Here is a 13,766-nt window from a genome sequence, read left to right as displayed (position 1 = left end):
TTGAGTTTGTAGTTAATTTTTTGTTTGTTCGCTTGTTTGGAGTTTTTGGGAGTTGTTTTTTCTATTTTGGTTTTTGGGCCACACTTGGTGAAACTCAGGGGTTACTCCTGTCTATGCACTCAGAAATCACTCATGGCATAGGGGATCATATGGGACATCGGGGGTGGGATCATATGTGACGTCGGTGATGGAGCCAAGGTCTGTCCTGGGTCAGCTGCATGAAAGGCAAATGCCCTACTGGTGCCCTATGGCTCCACCCCGAGTTCTTGAATTTTTTTGTCTTTTTCTATGAATAATATTGTGAGGTCCTAAGTAATAATTGTGCAGAATAGGTGTCATACCTTAGACAATTAAGTATCACTATGATTATTGATTCATCCAGTCAATGAACACTTACCACCACTTCTACTATATGGTCTTTCAACAAGGTTTTAGAATTGTCATTCACTCATTAATTAACTTCTGTGTTCAAAGTTATTCCAAAGTTTATAATTGCATTTAGTGCATTTAAATTAGATGATTCTTATAATTTATCTTTTTTGATAGTAGAAATAGGACTATTTAATTGTATGACTTTATACTTCTCTTCATTTTATTATTTCTGCAAACATTTTACTAGTCTCTGGGACTTTGTGTATTATAATGTCAACTTCAAGTGTTAGTTCTCTATAATTTTATAAGAGTCATAAAGGTTAAATTTTATATCTTTTTTTTTTTTTTTTTTTTTTTTTTTTTTTTTTTTACTGTACCTCCTCTTTCTATACAGCCAGTGTAAAGAACACAGCCTGTGGTAAGAATTGGGAGGCCTTATTTTATCTTTTATTTTTTTTTTTTCTTCAGGGCAAACTAAAGTTGTTTTTTTTTTTTTTAAAGTAAGAATTCATTTAAAGGACAAAATTGATTAACATAATAAGGTAAACTAATATAACATAATATAGTGACATAACATAACATATAATATAATTAATATAATAATAATACATGTAAGTCAAAGAAAGTTTCTGATTAAAAACACAATTTTTTTTCCATAATGGCTTACATATCTTTCACTGTAGTATTTTGGGTACATATTCACATTAAATCAGGGGAATACCCATCACCTAATATGTCCTCTTCTCAATCAAAAATCAAATATACTGAAAATAGGCAGAGTCCTGTCTAGAGGCTTCCAAACTCAGTTTGAGAGAGGATGTGAAAAAAATAATTAAAATACCACAACAATACACACACACACAAAAAAAATATCGAATTAAATAACCGATAAGCACCACAACAATAAAGACAGGCACCACACAATAATCTCGGTTCTGAAATCAAATCATACTCAAGTGCAAAAAGAAAGAGAAAGACAAAACAAAATAAAATAAAATAATATTGGAGACATCAACCGTAATCTCCACACCAAAATAAAGATGTCAAAAAAATAGATCATTTATTCTCCTCTTGCTGCTTTCGTGGTATGTGGAAGACTTCTTCTTTATTTTGGATGGTAAAATCAGACCTGTTTCTAGAGATCTTGGTGGCTGTGAGGATCAGGGAATGGAGTTTATGAAGTCTTTCTTTGTGGTTCTAGCAGTTATGCTTCTTCAATGTCCTTTTTTTGTTTTTTATGTATTCTAGGTGTTTCAGAATAGTGCTACCATTCTGTGTTTTTCTTTTGTCTTCTGACTTACTTCGTTTAACATAACATGATCTAGGTCCATCCACGTTGCTGCAAAGTCTGTGATTGTATCATTTCTAACTGCCATGTAATATTCCATTGTATATATGTACCACATTTTAATGATCCATTCATCTGTTGTTGGACATCGAGGTTGGTTCCAAGATTTGGCTATTATACTGAGTGCTGCAATAAATAGTGGGGTGCATACATATTTTGGAATGAATGTCCTTCCATCTTGGGGATATATGCCTAGGAGAGCAATTGCTGGGTCAAATGGCAGCTCAATTCTGAGTTCTTTGAGCACTCTCCAGACTTTTCTCCATAGATGTTGGACCAAAGGGCATTCCCACCAGCAATGAATGAGAGTTCCTTTCATACCACATCCTCTCCAACAAAGGTTGTTCCCATTATTTTTGATGTGAGCCAACCTCACTGGTGTGAGGTGGTATCTCATTGTTGTCTTGATTTGGATCTCCCTGATGATGAATGAAGGTGAGCATATTTTCATGTGTTTGTTGGCCATCCTTCTCTCTTCCTCAGAGAAATGTCTATTTAGAAATGTCTAAAATTTTATATCTTTTTATCTAACTGCTTTTGACAGAATTTGAGACACTTTATGTAATAGTAATGGTGAGGGCAGGAATCCTTTTCTTATGCCCAATCTTTGAGGAGAAACTTCCATTTATTTTTTTTTGTTTGTTTTTTGTTTTTTTGGGGTCACACCCAGACCACCAACCTTCTGCAAAGGCAAATGCCTTACCTCCATGCTATGAGTATGATGTTGACTGTGAGTTGGCAAATATGGTGTGCACAATGTTGGCTGTTCCTTACATACCCCTTTTAAGGATTTCAGTAGAAAATACTATTAAATATTGCTAAGTGATTTTTGTGCGTATGTTGAGATAATTATTTCCTATTTCTTTTGTAAAGATGGTGTACCATGTTTACTGAAATGCATGTGGTATGCCATCCTTGTTGCTATGGACTAAATTTAATTGATTATGGTGCATGATATTTTGTAATGACATTTTGAAGTACATTATGCTACTATTTTGTTGAGAACATTTGCATCAGAGATATTTGCATATTTTCACCTTTTTTAATATCTGATTTTAGGATTCAGATAATATTTATTTCATAGACTACATTAGAAGAAAATCTCTTTAAGAAAATTCACTGATTTGGGGTCTGATATCGAGGTCTTTAATCCATTTGGATTTTACCTTCTTACATGATGTTAGCTGGGGGTCTAAGTTAAATTTTTTGCAAGTGGCTAGCCAGTTGTGCCAACACCACTTGTTGAAGAGGCTTTCCTTGCTCCATTTAGGATTTCCTGCTCCTTTATCAAAAATTAGGTGATTGTATGTCTGGGGAACATTTTCTGAGTATTGAAGCCTATTCCACTGATCTGAGGGTCTGTCCTTATTCCAATACCATGCTGTTTTGATAACTATTGCTTTGTAGTAAAGTTTAAAGTTGGGGAAAGTAATTCCTCCCATATTCTTTTTTTTTTTTTTTTTTTTGGTTTTTGGGCCACACCCGGTAACGCTTAGGGGTTACTCCTGGCTATGCGCTCAGAAGTCGCTTCTGGCTTGGGGGACCATATGGGACACCGGGGAATTGAACCGCGGTCCGTCCAAGGCTAGCGCAGGCAAGGCAGGCACCTTACCTTTAGTGCCACCGCCCGGCCCATCCTCCCATATTCTTTTTCCCAATGATTGCTTTAGCTATTCTAGGGTGTTTATTGTTCCAAACAAATTTCAAAAGTGCCTGATCCACTTCTTTGAAGAATGTCATAGGTATCTTTAGAGGGATAGCGTTGAATCTGTAAAACACCTTGGGGAGTATTGCCATTTTGATGATGTTAATCCTGCCAATCCATGAGCAGGGTATGTGTTTCCATTTCCGCGTGTCCTCTCTTATTTCTTGGAGCAGAGTTTTATAGTTTTCTTTGTATAGGTCCTTCACATTTTTAGACAAGTTGATTCCAAGATATTTGAGTTTGTGTGGCACTATTGTGAATGGAGTTATTTAGAACAACACATAGGCAAAACTCTCCAGGACATTGAGACTACAGGCATCTTCAAGGAGGAAACTGCACTCTCCAAGCAAGTGAAAACAGAGATTAACAGATGGGAATATATTAAGTTGAGAAGCTTCTGCACCTCAAAGGAAATAGTGCCCAGGATATAAGAGCCACCCACTGAGTGGGAGAATCTATTCACCCAATACCCATCAGACAAGGGGCTAATCTCCAAAATATACAAGGCACTGACAGAAATTTACAAGAAAAAAACATCTAATCCCATAAAAAAATGGGGAGAAGAAATGAACAGCCACTTTGACAAAGAAGAAATACAAATGGCCAAAAGACACATGAAGAAATGCTCCACATCACTAATCATCAGGGAGATGCAAATCAAAACAACAATGAGATACCACCTCACACCACAGAGAATGGCACACATCACAAAGAATGGGAACAAACAGTGCTGGCGGGGATGTGGAGAGAAAGGAACCCTTATCCACTGCTGGTGGGAATGCCGTCTAGTTCAACCTTTATGGAAAGCAATATGGAGATTCCTCCAAAAACTGGAAATTGAGCTCCCATACGACCCAGCTATACCACTCCTAGGAATATACCCTAAGAACACAAAAATACAATACAAAAATCCCTTCCTTACACCTATATTCATTGCAGCACTATTTACCATCGCAAGACTCTGGAAACAACCAAGATGCCCTTCAACAGACGAATGGCTAAAGAAACTGTGGTACATATACACAATGGAATATTATGCAGCTGTCAGGAGAGATGAAGTCATGAAATTTTCCTATACATGGATGTACACAGAATCTATTATGCTGAGTGAAATAAGTCAGAGAGAGAGAGAAAAACGCAGAATGGTCTCACTCATCTATGGGTTCTAAGAAAAATGAAAGACATTCTTGCAATAATAATTTTCAGACACAAAAGAGAAAAGAGCTGGAAGTTCCAGCTCACCTCAGGAAGCTCACCACAAAGAGTGATGAGTTTAGTTTGAGAAATAACTACATTTTGAACTGTCCTAATATTGAGAATGTATGAGGGAAATGTAGAGCCTGTTTAGAGTACAGGCGGGGGTTGGGTGGGGAGGAGGGAGATTTGGGACTTGGGTGATGGGAATGTTGCACTGGTGATGCATGGTGTTCCTTTTATGACTGAAACCCAAACACAATCATGTATGTAATCAAGGTGTTTAAATAAAAAAAAAAGAAAATTCACTGAAAAGCTTGTATATATATATCAATTGTTCTTGGAAAGTTTGGTAAAATTTACTAATGAAGAATTTTATCTCTTTAGATTTTTTGAGTAGGAAACTTTATGTGTTGCTCTTCCCAAGTAGAGCTCATGAGAGCTAGGGGCTGTACTCAATGAAACTCTGCTAATTGGACTAAATGTCTGAATAATGGAGAATGACTTTGGTCCTGTTTTCTGTGGAGGCAATCTCCAAACCCTTTCTTGTATTTTTTATATTAAAAAATTCTGTAGTGCAATAAATTGCATGTAATGAGATAGATCATTTTAAAAAGCATTGCAATCGTATCTTACATGATTGACACTTATATTTCATTATTAATCTGTATAGTTCATATAGAATTCATAAGTTAATTTTAATAATGTGATTTTTATATAGAAATATTTTTAAAAAGATAAAATAGATATGTGGCTTTTATACAATAACTGTGCTATAGATTTTTTGATCAGTAATGCATTATACCTTATACTATCACTAAAGATTCAGTGTTAAATTATAATATATTTTATTGCTTATCTGTGCTATAATTATCAACATTGGCATCTTATTTTCCCATACCAATTATATGATCTGCCATATACATAGCATAATATGAATTAACTCCTCTAGTAATTTCATTTTGGTGACTAATTTATACCCTAAGTGCTCTGAACTATAGCCCTATCAATGAAGATAATTTTATCTTGGAGAGAGGACATTATTATAGTTTGTGAAGATGAGATATTTTATCATATGGTATAAAATGCATTAAAAGTAAAGCATAATAATTTAAAGATAAATTGGAATATATTAATATGATTTTCTAATTCAATTTATTCAGTGTCATAATATCACAGGTAGATATGGTAATGTGCAAATATATACAAGTCCAATATTTAGTGATACCAAAAATACAGCACAGTTTAAATAATCTCTAAAACAGTGAAATGCAAAACTAAACAAGGCATAAATAAAATAAAATATTTTATTGTATGGTATATAAGTGGTAGAAAATAAAAATGGTAACTAAATTACAAAAAAAAATTGGAAACACAATTTCATTATATTTTATGCCAAAAAATCCCTTATTAAAATTTTAAGCTATTTAACAAATAGCAATAGGACAAGACAGAAAAGAATGTGACATAATAATATAATATAAATTATAAAACAATGAAAATGCATTTTGATACGTGCAGCTTCATGGATGAATTTAAAACAGTTTAAAGATAAATTTAATGAGAATATAATTAGAAATTTAATGGTAATAAAATAAAAATAATATTGGAATTAAAAGAGAAATCCTTATCAGTAAAACAGGATGAGAATCCAAAAGAAAAAATACACAAATATAGACAAGTAACTTATAATAGAGAGTTAAGTGTATAACATGAATTAAGGAAATTATGTTTAATAAATAATGATGGGGAAACTTAAGAGACTCAAGGAAAAATAAAATTAGACTGCTATATTATGTAATACCTTAAAAAGAGCAACTCAAATGGGATTAAAGGTTTGAGTATAGGAGCTATAGTCATAAATTGAATAAAATATATAGGCAATGTGTTCTTTCACATCAGCCATAGAGATATTTTATTTATTATATCATGGCAAGGCAAATGAAAGCTAAAAGAGATAAATGAGGGCCCAGAGTGGTGGTGCAAGTGGTAAGGCATCTGCTTTGCTCATGCTAACCTAGGGTGGACCCTGGTTCAATCCCCCGGTGGCCCATCTGGTCTCCCAAGCCAGGAGCAATTTCTTATTGCATAGCTAGAAGTAACCAGGTGTGTTCCAAAAACCAAGAGAGAGAGAGATAGAGAGAGAGAGAGAGAATGGGACTATATCAGAAGATATGAAAGTTTCTACACACTGTCCACTTTTTTATGGTAGCTTCCTATCATTGCTGGTTGTCATAATCCTCATCTATTACCTCTGTATATTATTAACATACTTCTTTTTTCTTTATATCCTACAGGTGTGTAACATTATTTTGTCTATCCCTCTCCATCTGACTTATTTCACTGAGCATAATACTCTTCATATCCACCTATGTATAAGAAAATTTCATGACTTTATTTCTTCTAACAGCTTTGTAATATTCCATTTTGTAGTTCGTATCACACTTTCTTTAGCCACTCATTTGCTGTTGAGTACCTGGGTTGTTTCCAGATTTTGGCTACTGTAAATAGTGGTATTACAAACATAGAATTGAAGAGGTCTTGTCTGTATTGTGTTTTTGTGTCTTTAGAAGTGTATATTGTATATAGAGCTCAATTTCCATTATTTTTGAAGAATAACTGTATTGTTTTCCAAAAAGTCTGTACTAGTGGAATAGGGTAGAGAAGAGATTACTATGACAATGATAGTTAGAACTGATAAAATGTCAACAATAAGTGGAATTGAAGGGAGATATAGCAATATGCATAGTACCCCTTCATTAAAAATAGTGGAAATAACAGTGTCTAAAAGAAAAAAAATGGAATAAAGACAGAGGAGTAAAATGCCTCCCCTAGAGGCAGGCTGGGGAGAAAAACCAGGGACATCAGTAGTAGGAAAATTTCATGAGTGAAATGTGATGTATATTATAAAGCTGAAACTTAGTCACCATGGCTTGTAGACAATAATTTTAATCATGAGAGGACAATAGTCTCTACACAAATAATGTAAAGCAAGTTGGCAATCTATCAAATAAAATGTATATTATATTTACAATTTGGTGTGTTTTAGACTACAGACTGCAGCACTCAGGGATTATCACTTGCTTTGTCCTAGAGATTACTGCTAGAGGGACTTTAGAGTTCTTTTGTACTGACAGAATGATTTGGGTTTAGTTTAGTGCAAAACATGCTCCTTACCCATTATACTATCTCTCGCACCCCAATTCTTAAAAATTTTATAGCAAGTAGGATTAAAATTCAAAATTGATAAAGAACTATTAGCAATCCAATGAAAAAGTGAGAAAAATTAACTTTATCAAAAAAGACATAGAAGTGGAAAACATGTACATAAAAATCTTTATCATTTATAATGAAAGAAATTCAAAATAAGATTCTGCATTGTTCCTCTAAAAATTGCCTACATGTTTTAGAATGGTCAGAAATAACAAGGATTGAATGAGGTATGGAGAAAATGTTACTGTCTTACAGTATTGGTGGGAAGAAAATTTGTTCTATGAATAGCAGAATGAAGAATTCTTAAGATAATTAAAATATATCTACCATATAATCAAACAATTCTATTGCCAATAACCTATCTATATAACTAAGCAATTCTATTGCTAATTACCTTTTTAAAGTATACCAAAATTTCACTAATTTAAAAATATAAATATACATTCATGTAAATAGCAGTGATATTTATAATTGAAATATATGGAAACAATACAATTACTCAATGATTAACAGGGCTAATGAAAATATGTACACAATGAATATGCTCAGCTATAACATAGCTTACTATAGGCTACAAAATAGAATAAAGTGGAGGTATGTGTGCTGAATAAATACTATTGGAAATAGAAACACAAGTAGTAGATGATCTTATTCATGTGGGCTTTAAAGAAATAAGAAAAATCACCAAGGACATGGACTCATAAAGATTATCAGAAGGATAAGTGTAAGGACAGCAATCAAGTGAGTGGGACTAAGGGATATTTATACTTTAATGTGACTGTGGTTTGGTAGCATAAATTCTGAACATGTATAAAGTTAGACTTCTTAGTAATGTTTCATAATACTATTTCTGCATCATAAAACACAGGGCCTGGAGTGGTAGCACAGGTTTAAGGTATTTGCCTTGCATGTGACCCAGGATGGACACGGGTTCAATCCCTAGTATCCCTTATGGACCCTGAGCCTGAAGCTATTTCTGAATACAGAGTCAGGAGTAACCCCTGAGTATCACAGAGTGTGGCCAAATAAAAGAAAGAAGAAAAAATAAGAAAGTAAGTAAATAATTAAAAACATTAAGGAGAGATGAAATAAGATGTAGGATGATTATTATTAACCATCTAATATAAATAAAAATATAAATAAACAAAATATATGTTATATCAAATAATATATATACACTGAAAGGAGATTTTATATGTGTTTTATACTAAAGACTTTTATCTTTTTCTTTTGGAAAAATTTTGAAAATAGACGAAGAAATTGAATATGATCATGAATATTTTATTTTTATATCAAATCAACACTTTATATGTAGCAAGGCAATTGTTTTTAGTGAAGTTATTTATTTTTTAAAATGTCTTGAAAATAACTTCCTATTGATGAAGAAGAGCATATCTAACATTGCATATATGTCAGAATGATGGTCTAAGTTTTTTTCTCCTATATTTTTATTTGCTTCCAAAGTATTTTGGGGTTTAAAGGATGGTTCCCAGTGGAGTTTTGGATTTCTTTTGTAATATTCAATTAGGCCTGTTTTCATTGCTTTTTATTGTGGATATGGTGCAAACCTGGCTTACAGTGCTGAGGAAGTTCTGGGCTACTCTAGTGGTGTTTGGGACCTCAGTGCATATAATCAGAAATGCTCAGGGGAGCAAATGGTGTCATAGCTGAAGTCTAGCCACATACTAAGTGTGCATTGTAACCTCTATACTATCTCTGAAACTCTATATTGGTCTAACTATCGTTCTGAGACCAGAGAAGCTGCAAAGTAAGAAAAATTAAGTAGGTAAAAATCTGGAGGGAACATTTTTTTAAAAAGAAAATGCTTCTCTTCTTTTTGGTGGATCCACATTCTTAATGCTCACACCTTCCACAATACTTGGACTAAATAGGTGGAAAAGACAGTTCAAATCTAAGGCCCATTCAAGCTATAGTTCTTAGGCCTGTCAATGTTGGAACCACAGGGCTACACTGGTGGGGTCACAAAATGTTCATTTGACTCTTATGAAGAGGAAAATGGATTGCTAACATTTGAACTCAGGGCCTCTTACATATTAGGTCTGTGTTCTTGTCCTTTGATCGATATTTCAAGTCCAAGGATTTAAAGATGTGTTGATTCAAGGATGACTATTAACAGAAAATATACTGTATCTAAAGTGCAGCAGAAATTAAAATAAAGCCTCCCCAACCCCCCAATCAAACTCGCAGAAAACAAAAAATAATCTAAGAAACATCAAGAATAAATTGCATCTATATTTTAGTAAATTTTAAATGTCAGTGAACCATACATGGTTGGCAGATTATACACAGATTCATTATTTTTGGGAAACTGTTTAGCATTAAAAATTAGAATCTCAGCACCAATTATTCTTTAATTGATCACTTTAATTTTAATTTATTCAAGGAAATAATGGAAAGGGCATGGATTTTTACATAAATAATTTACATTGTTATATTTTAAATTTGAGTCTTACTCTATAATTTCTACATGTCTTTAAAAATAACTTTATAGTTATTTTATGTTATTTTATGAATTATGTTATGGGTGATTGTCCTTCCACTGTAACTTTACCTTGTCCTCTTTCTTTACACCCTTGTTTTCATAATTAAAATAAAATTAATTAAAAATAAAATATAATTATATATAAATATATTATATATTATATATATTATATATATAAATTAAATATAATTAAAAATAAAAAATAATTAAAAATAAAAATAAAAAAAATAGAAGAGGCACCCGCAAACAGACGCGTATTTATACCGAGCACCAGGGCAATTGTCACTTGACATTCGTCAGCGGAATCACCCGGGATCCGGCTAAGTCTTAAATGTGGCCATTTTTTGGGGTTTGTTTACCGACGAAACATAATAAAAGAAATTCAGTCTCCTGGCAAAAATAAATAAATAAATAAATAATAAAAAAACTTTATAGTTCAACTTTTTTATTTTACTAGAGTATTATTTATAAACAAAGAAATCAACATGATATGTCCTAACCAATCATAACTTAAATTGAAACTTAATTAAATTGTATTTAGAAATGAATTTGGGGGGGGATAGGCCACACCAAGTGACCCTCAGGGTTACTCCGGGCTATGAGCTCAGAAATTGCTCCTGGGTTGGGGAGACCATATGGGTCGCCGGGGATTGAACTGCAGTCTGTCCTAGGATAGAGCTTGCAAGGCAGACGCCTTACCTCTAGCGCCACTGTTCCAACCACTAGAACTAAATTTTTGACCTAATATTGATATATAATTTTAATGAAACTAACATCCCAATTTTAACACATATTTTAACACTTCAGTTCTACTAGAGTATAATAATAATTACATTTTAATAATCATTTTTATTAATTTTTGCATAGGTCTGTGAGAAGAGGGAAATTTTCCCCTTTTCATCTGGGTTTTCTAAGATTGTTTGAAGAATCAATTTAACATTTAAGATATCGTAGGAGGAAAAACATAAATTTAATTGAATTTGTGCAGGGAATTTACATAATTCTGAAAAACTCCAAAGACAACGTGGCAAATGGTGTCTATTTTTCCAAACTTAGAAGTGGAATTTAGTATTTTAGGTGAAGGAGTGGTACTCACATGTCAGAGATGGTGATTTCTATATGGAGATAATGATTCACATGATAATGAGCATATGCTCCATAATTATATACACTGCCTATCACAGAGGTTATTCAAAGAGAAAGATTATTTTTGGGAAATAACCCTAATTCTGTTTAGAATTCTGTTTTTATTATTTGGTAGTTAAGGGATTAGAGATATTCTATTTTTGTCTACACTCCCATTACTCCTGGCAATGCACTAGGTGGTTCAATGAAAATAAGAGGGTGATGGGATATAAACCTTGTTGGTCACAAGCAAAGAAAACAACCTACATATTCAAATCTCTTCCTTGGAAAGACTACAAACCTGGAGAAACTTTTTCATCTGCAATTAAATTATTCCAAATGGTATGGTAGTATATAATAAAAAGTTCTATACTCATACCTTGGGGAATCAGAGCCTTTATTTTTCATAAGAATACAGCAATTATTGGGGGCCAGAGCTATAGTGCAGCAGTAGAGCATTTGCCTTGCACATAGCTGACCTAAACAGACAGCAGTTTGATCCCCCCACCCAGGTGTTCCATATGGTCCCCAAAGCCAGGAGCAAATTCTAAGCGCATAGCCAAGAGTAACCCCTGAGCGTCACTGGGAGTGGCCCCAAAACAAAATAAAACAAAACAAAAAAGCATACAGCAATGATTATAAAGAAGCTATGGTACATATATACAATGAAATACTACTTTGAAAAGAAGAAAGTATGTACTTTTCTAATTTATGAATGCACCTGAAGAATATTATGATGAATAAAGTATTATGACTGAGAGGAACAAGCATATGAGTGTGAAAGAACTCACTCATATGTAGGATTTAAAAAAAACATAGTAGGAAAATAACAAAAAGCCCAAATCCAGAAATGAAGAGCAAGAGGACTAACTGATTCTTAATAGAAAACTTGCCACTGAGGGTGGGTTAGGCTGGATAGTTGAAGAAAAGACCTCTGGTAATGATAGAGAAAAGCAGTCACTCTGGATCAGGAGTAGGTACTAAAAGGAGGTAAAGTGATACCTTATCAGTAACAGATTTGTAAACCACAATGCCTAAAATTGTGGTGGGAATGAAAAAAAAAGGAAAATTGCCTGATCTAGAGGCAGGCTGAAGTCAGATTGGAAACTGGAAACATTAGTGAAAGGAAGAGAATATTGGTGAAGGGATTGTTAGTAAAATAAGCTGGACTTTCAATCATGAGTACATTTGTATCATTATAATTTAATGTAAGTAAATTTAAAATTATTTAAAATCAATACAATTACTTTATGAATTAGTTCTCATCTAGGCATTCTCTCATATCAATTGAGTTTATTATATCTAGGTTTTCTGTTATTTCATCAGGACATACACTTATTAGTAATCTACTTAAGCTGATCACTAATTCAATGGCTTTGTTTATTAAAACACTTTAATAAATATAAATATTAAAATGAGCCTTTGGTTAAAAGCTTATTTTCGTATTTGAAATCTGATGTCTTATATCACCATGATTGTTTTTAAGCTTTATGTGCCCCAACTGCCTAATCCATGGTTCTGTCATTATGATATATGAAGCTACTTTGTAGGTCTAATTGGAAATTTATGTATGTCTTATCAGTATCTTATTATAATTAGCAGGGTCATCTGAAGGTTTATGTACACGGAAATGAAGCAAACGTTTTGCTTTGTTAGAGCTTTTCTTTAGGCCATTCAGCTAATTCATCATTTTGGAACATACATTTAACCATCCTCCTTCAGTGTGGTTATCGAGTGTGAATATCAATGCCCCCTCCTCCACTATATCTTTTCCCAAAAACTAGGAGGATGTAATTACATCATGATTTTTCTTCCCTAAAAATTACAAATAATTTGTTAAACTGATTTCTTTGGTAATACTATTGGGGGGACTACCAGTTATTTTTAACTATGTGGTTTACATAATGAGTTTCATCTGAAATAATGTTTAATCCCAAGAATAGCAAGATAATCAGTTTTTGCTTGAAAAAATATTTTGGAGTATAAAAATTTTATAACTAAAATTATAACAATAATTACCTCTTGTTCTTTTAAATTGTAATCAAAATAATAGTTATTACTTAAAAATGACTAGAAATTAGACAGAAAAATATCACGTTCTTGCAGATTTGTATGGTTTTCTTCAGTTTTAGTAAGTTGTGATGTTTAGAAACTGATCTATTGGGTTTGATGTTGCTTTAGTCTAAACTGATAAATACTATATTAGTTTTGTAAAACCAGAAAAATATGTTGTTGCTAAATGCACTTGCTTATGCAAATTCTTCAGATGTCTTTTTTCTAGTGATAATTATAGTTTGCTTGTCCTA

At 33.0% G+C, this 13,766-nt stretch overlaps 1 pseudogene; it reads right to left on the bottom strand.

The window, feature by feature from the left end:
• Positions 1-727: 727 nt before the first annotated feature.
• On the bottom strand, positions 728-807 carry LOC126016705 (uncharacterized; annotated as a pseudogene).
• Positions 808-13,766: the final 12,959 nt, after the last annotated feature.

Source organism: Suncus etruscus, chromosome 8 (genome assembly GCF_024139225.1).
Source record: "Suncus etruscus isolate mSunEtr1 chromosome 8, mSunEtr1.pri.cur, whole genome shotgun sequence".
NCBI lineage: Eukaryota > Metazoa > Chordata > Mammalia > Eulipotyphla > Soricidae > Suncus > Suncus etruscus.
The sequence above is the reverse complement of the archived record's forward strand: the minus strand, read 5'-3'. Positions and strand labels throughout refer to the sequence as shown.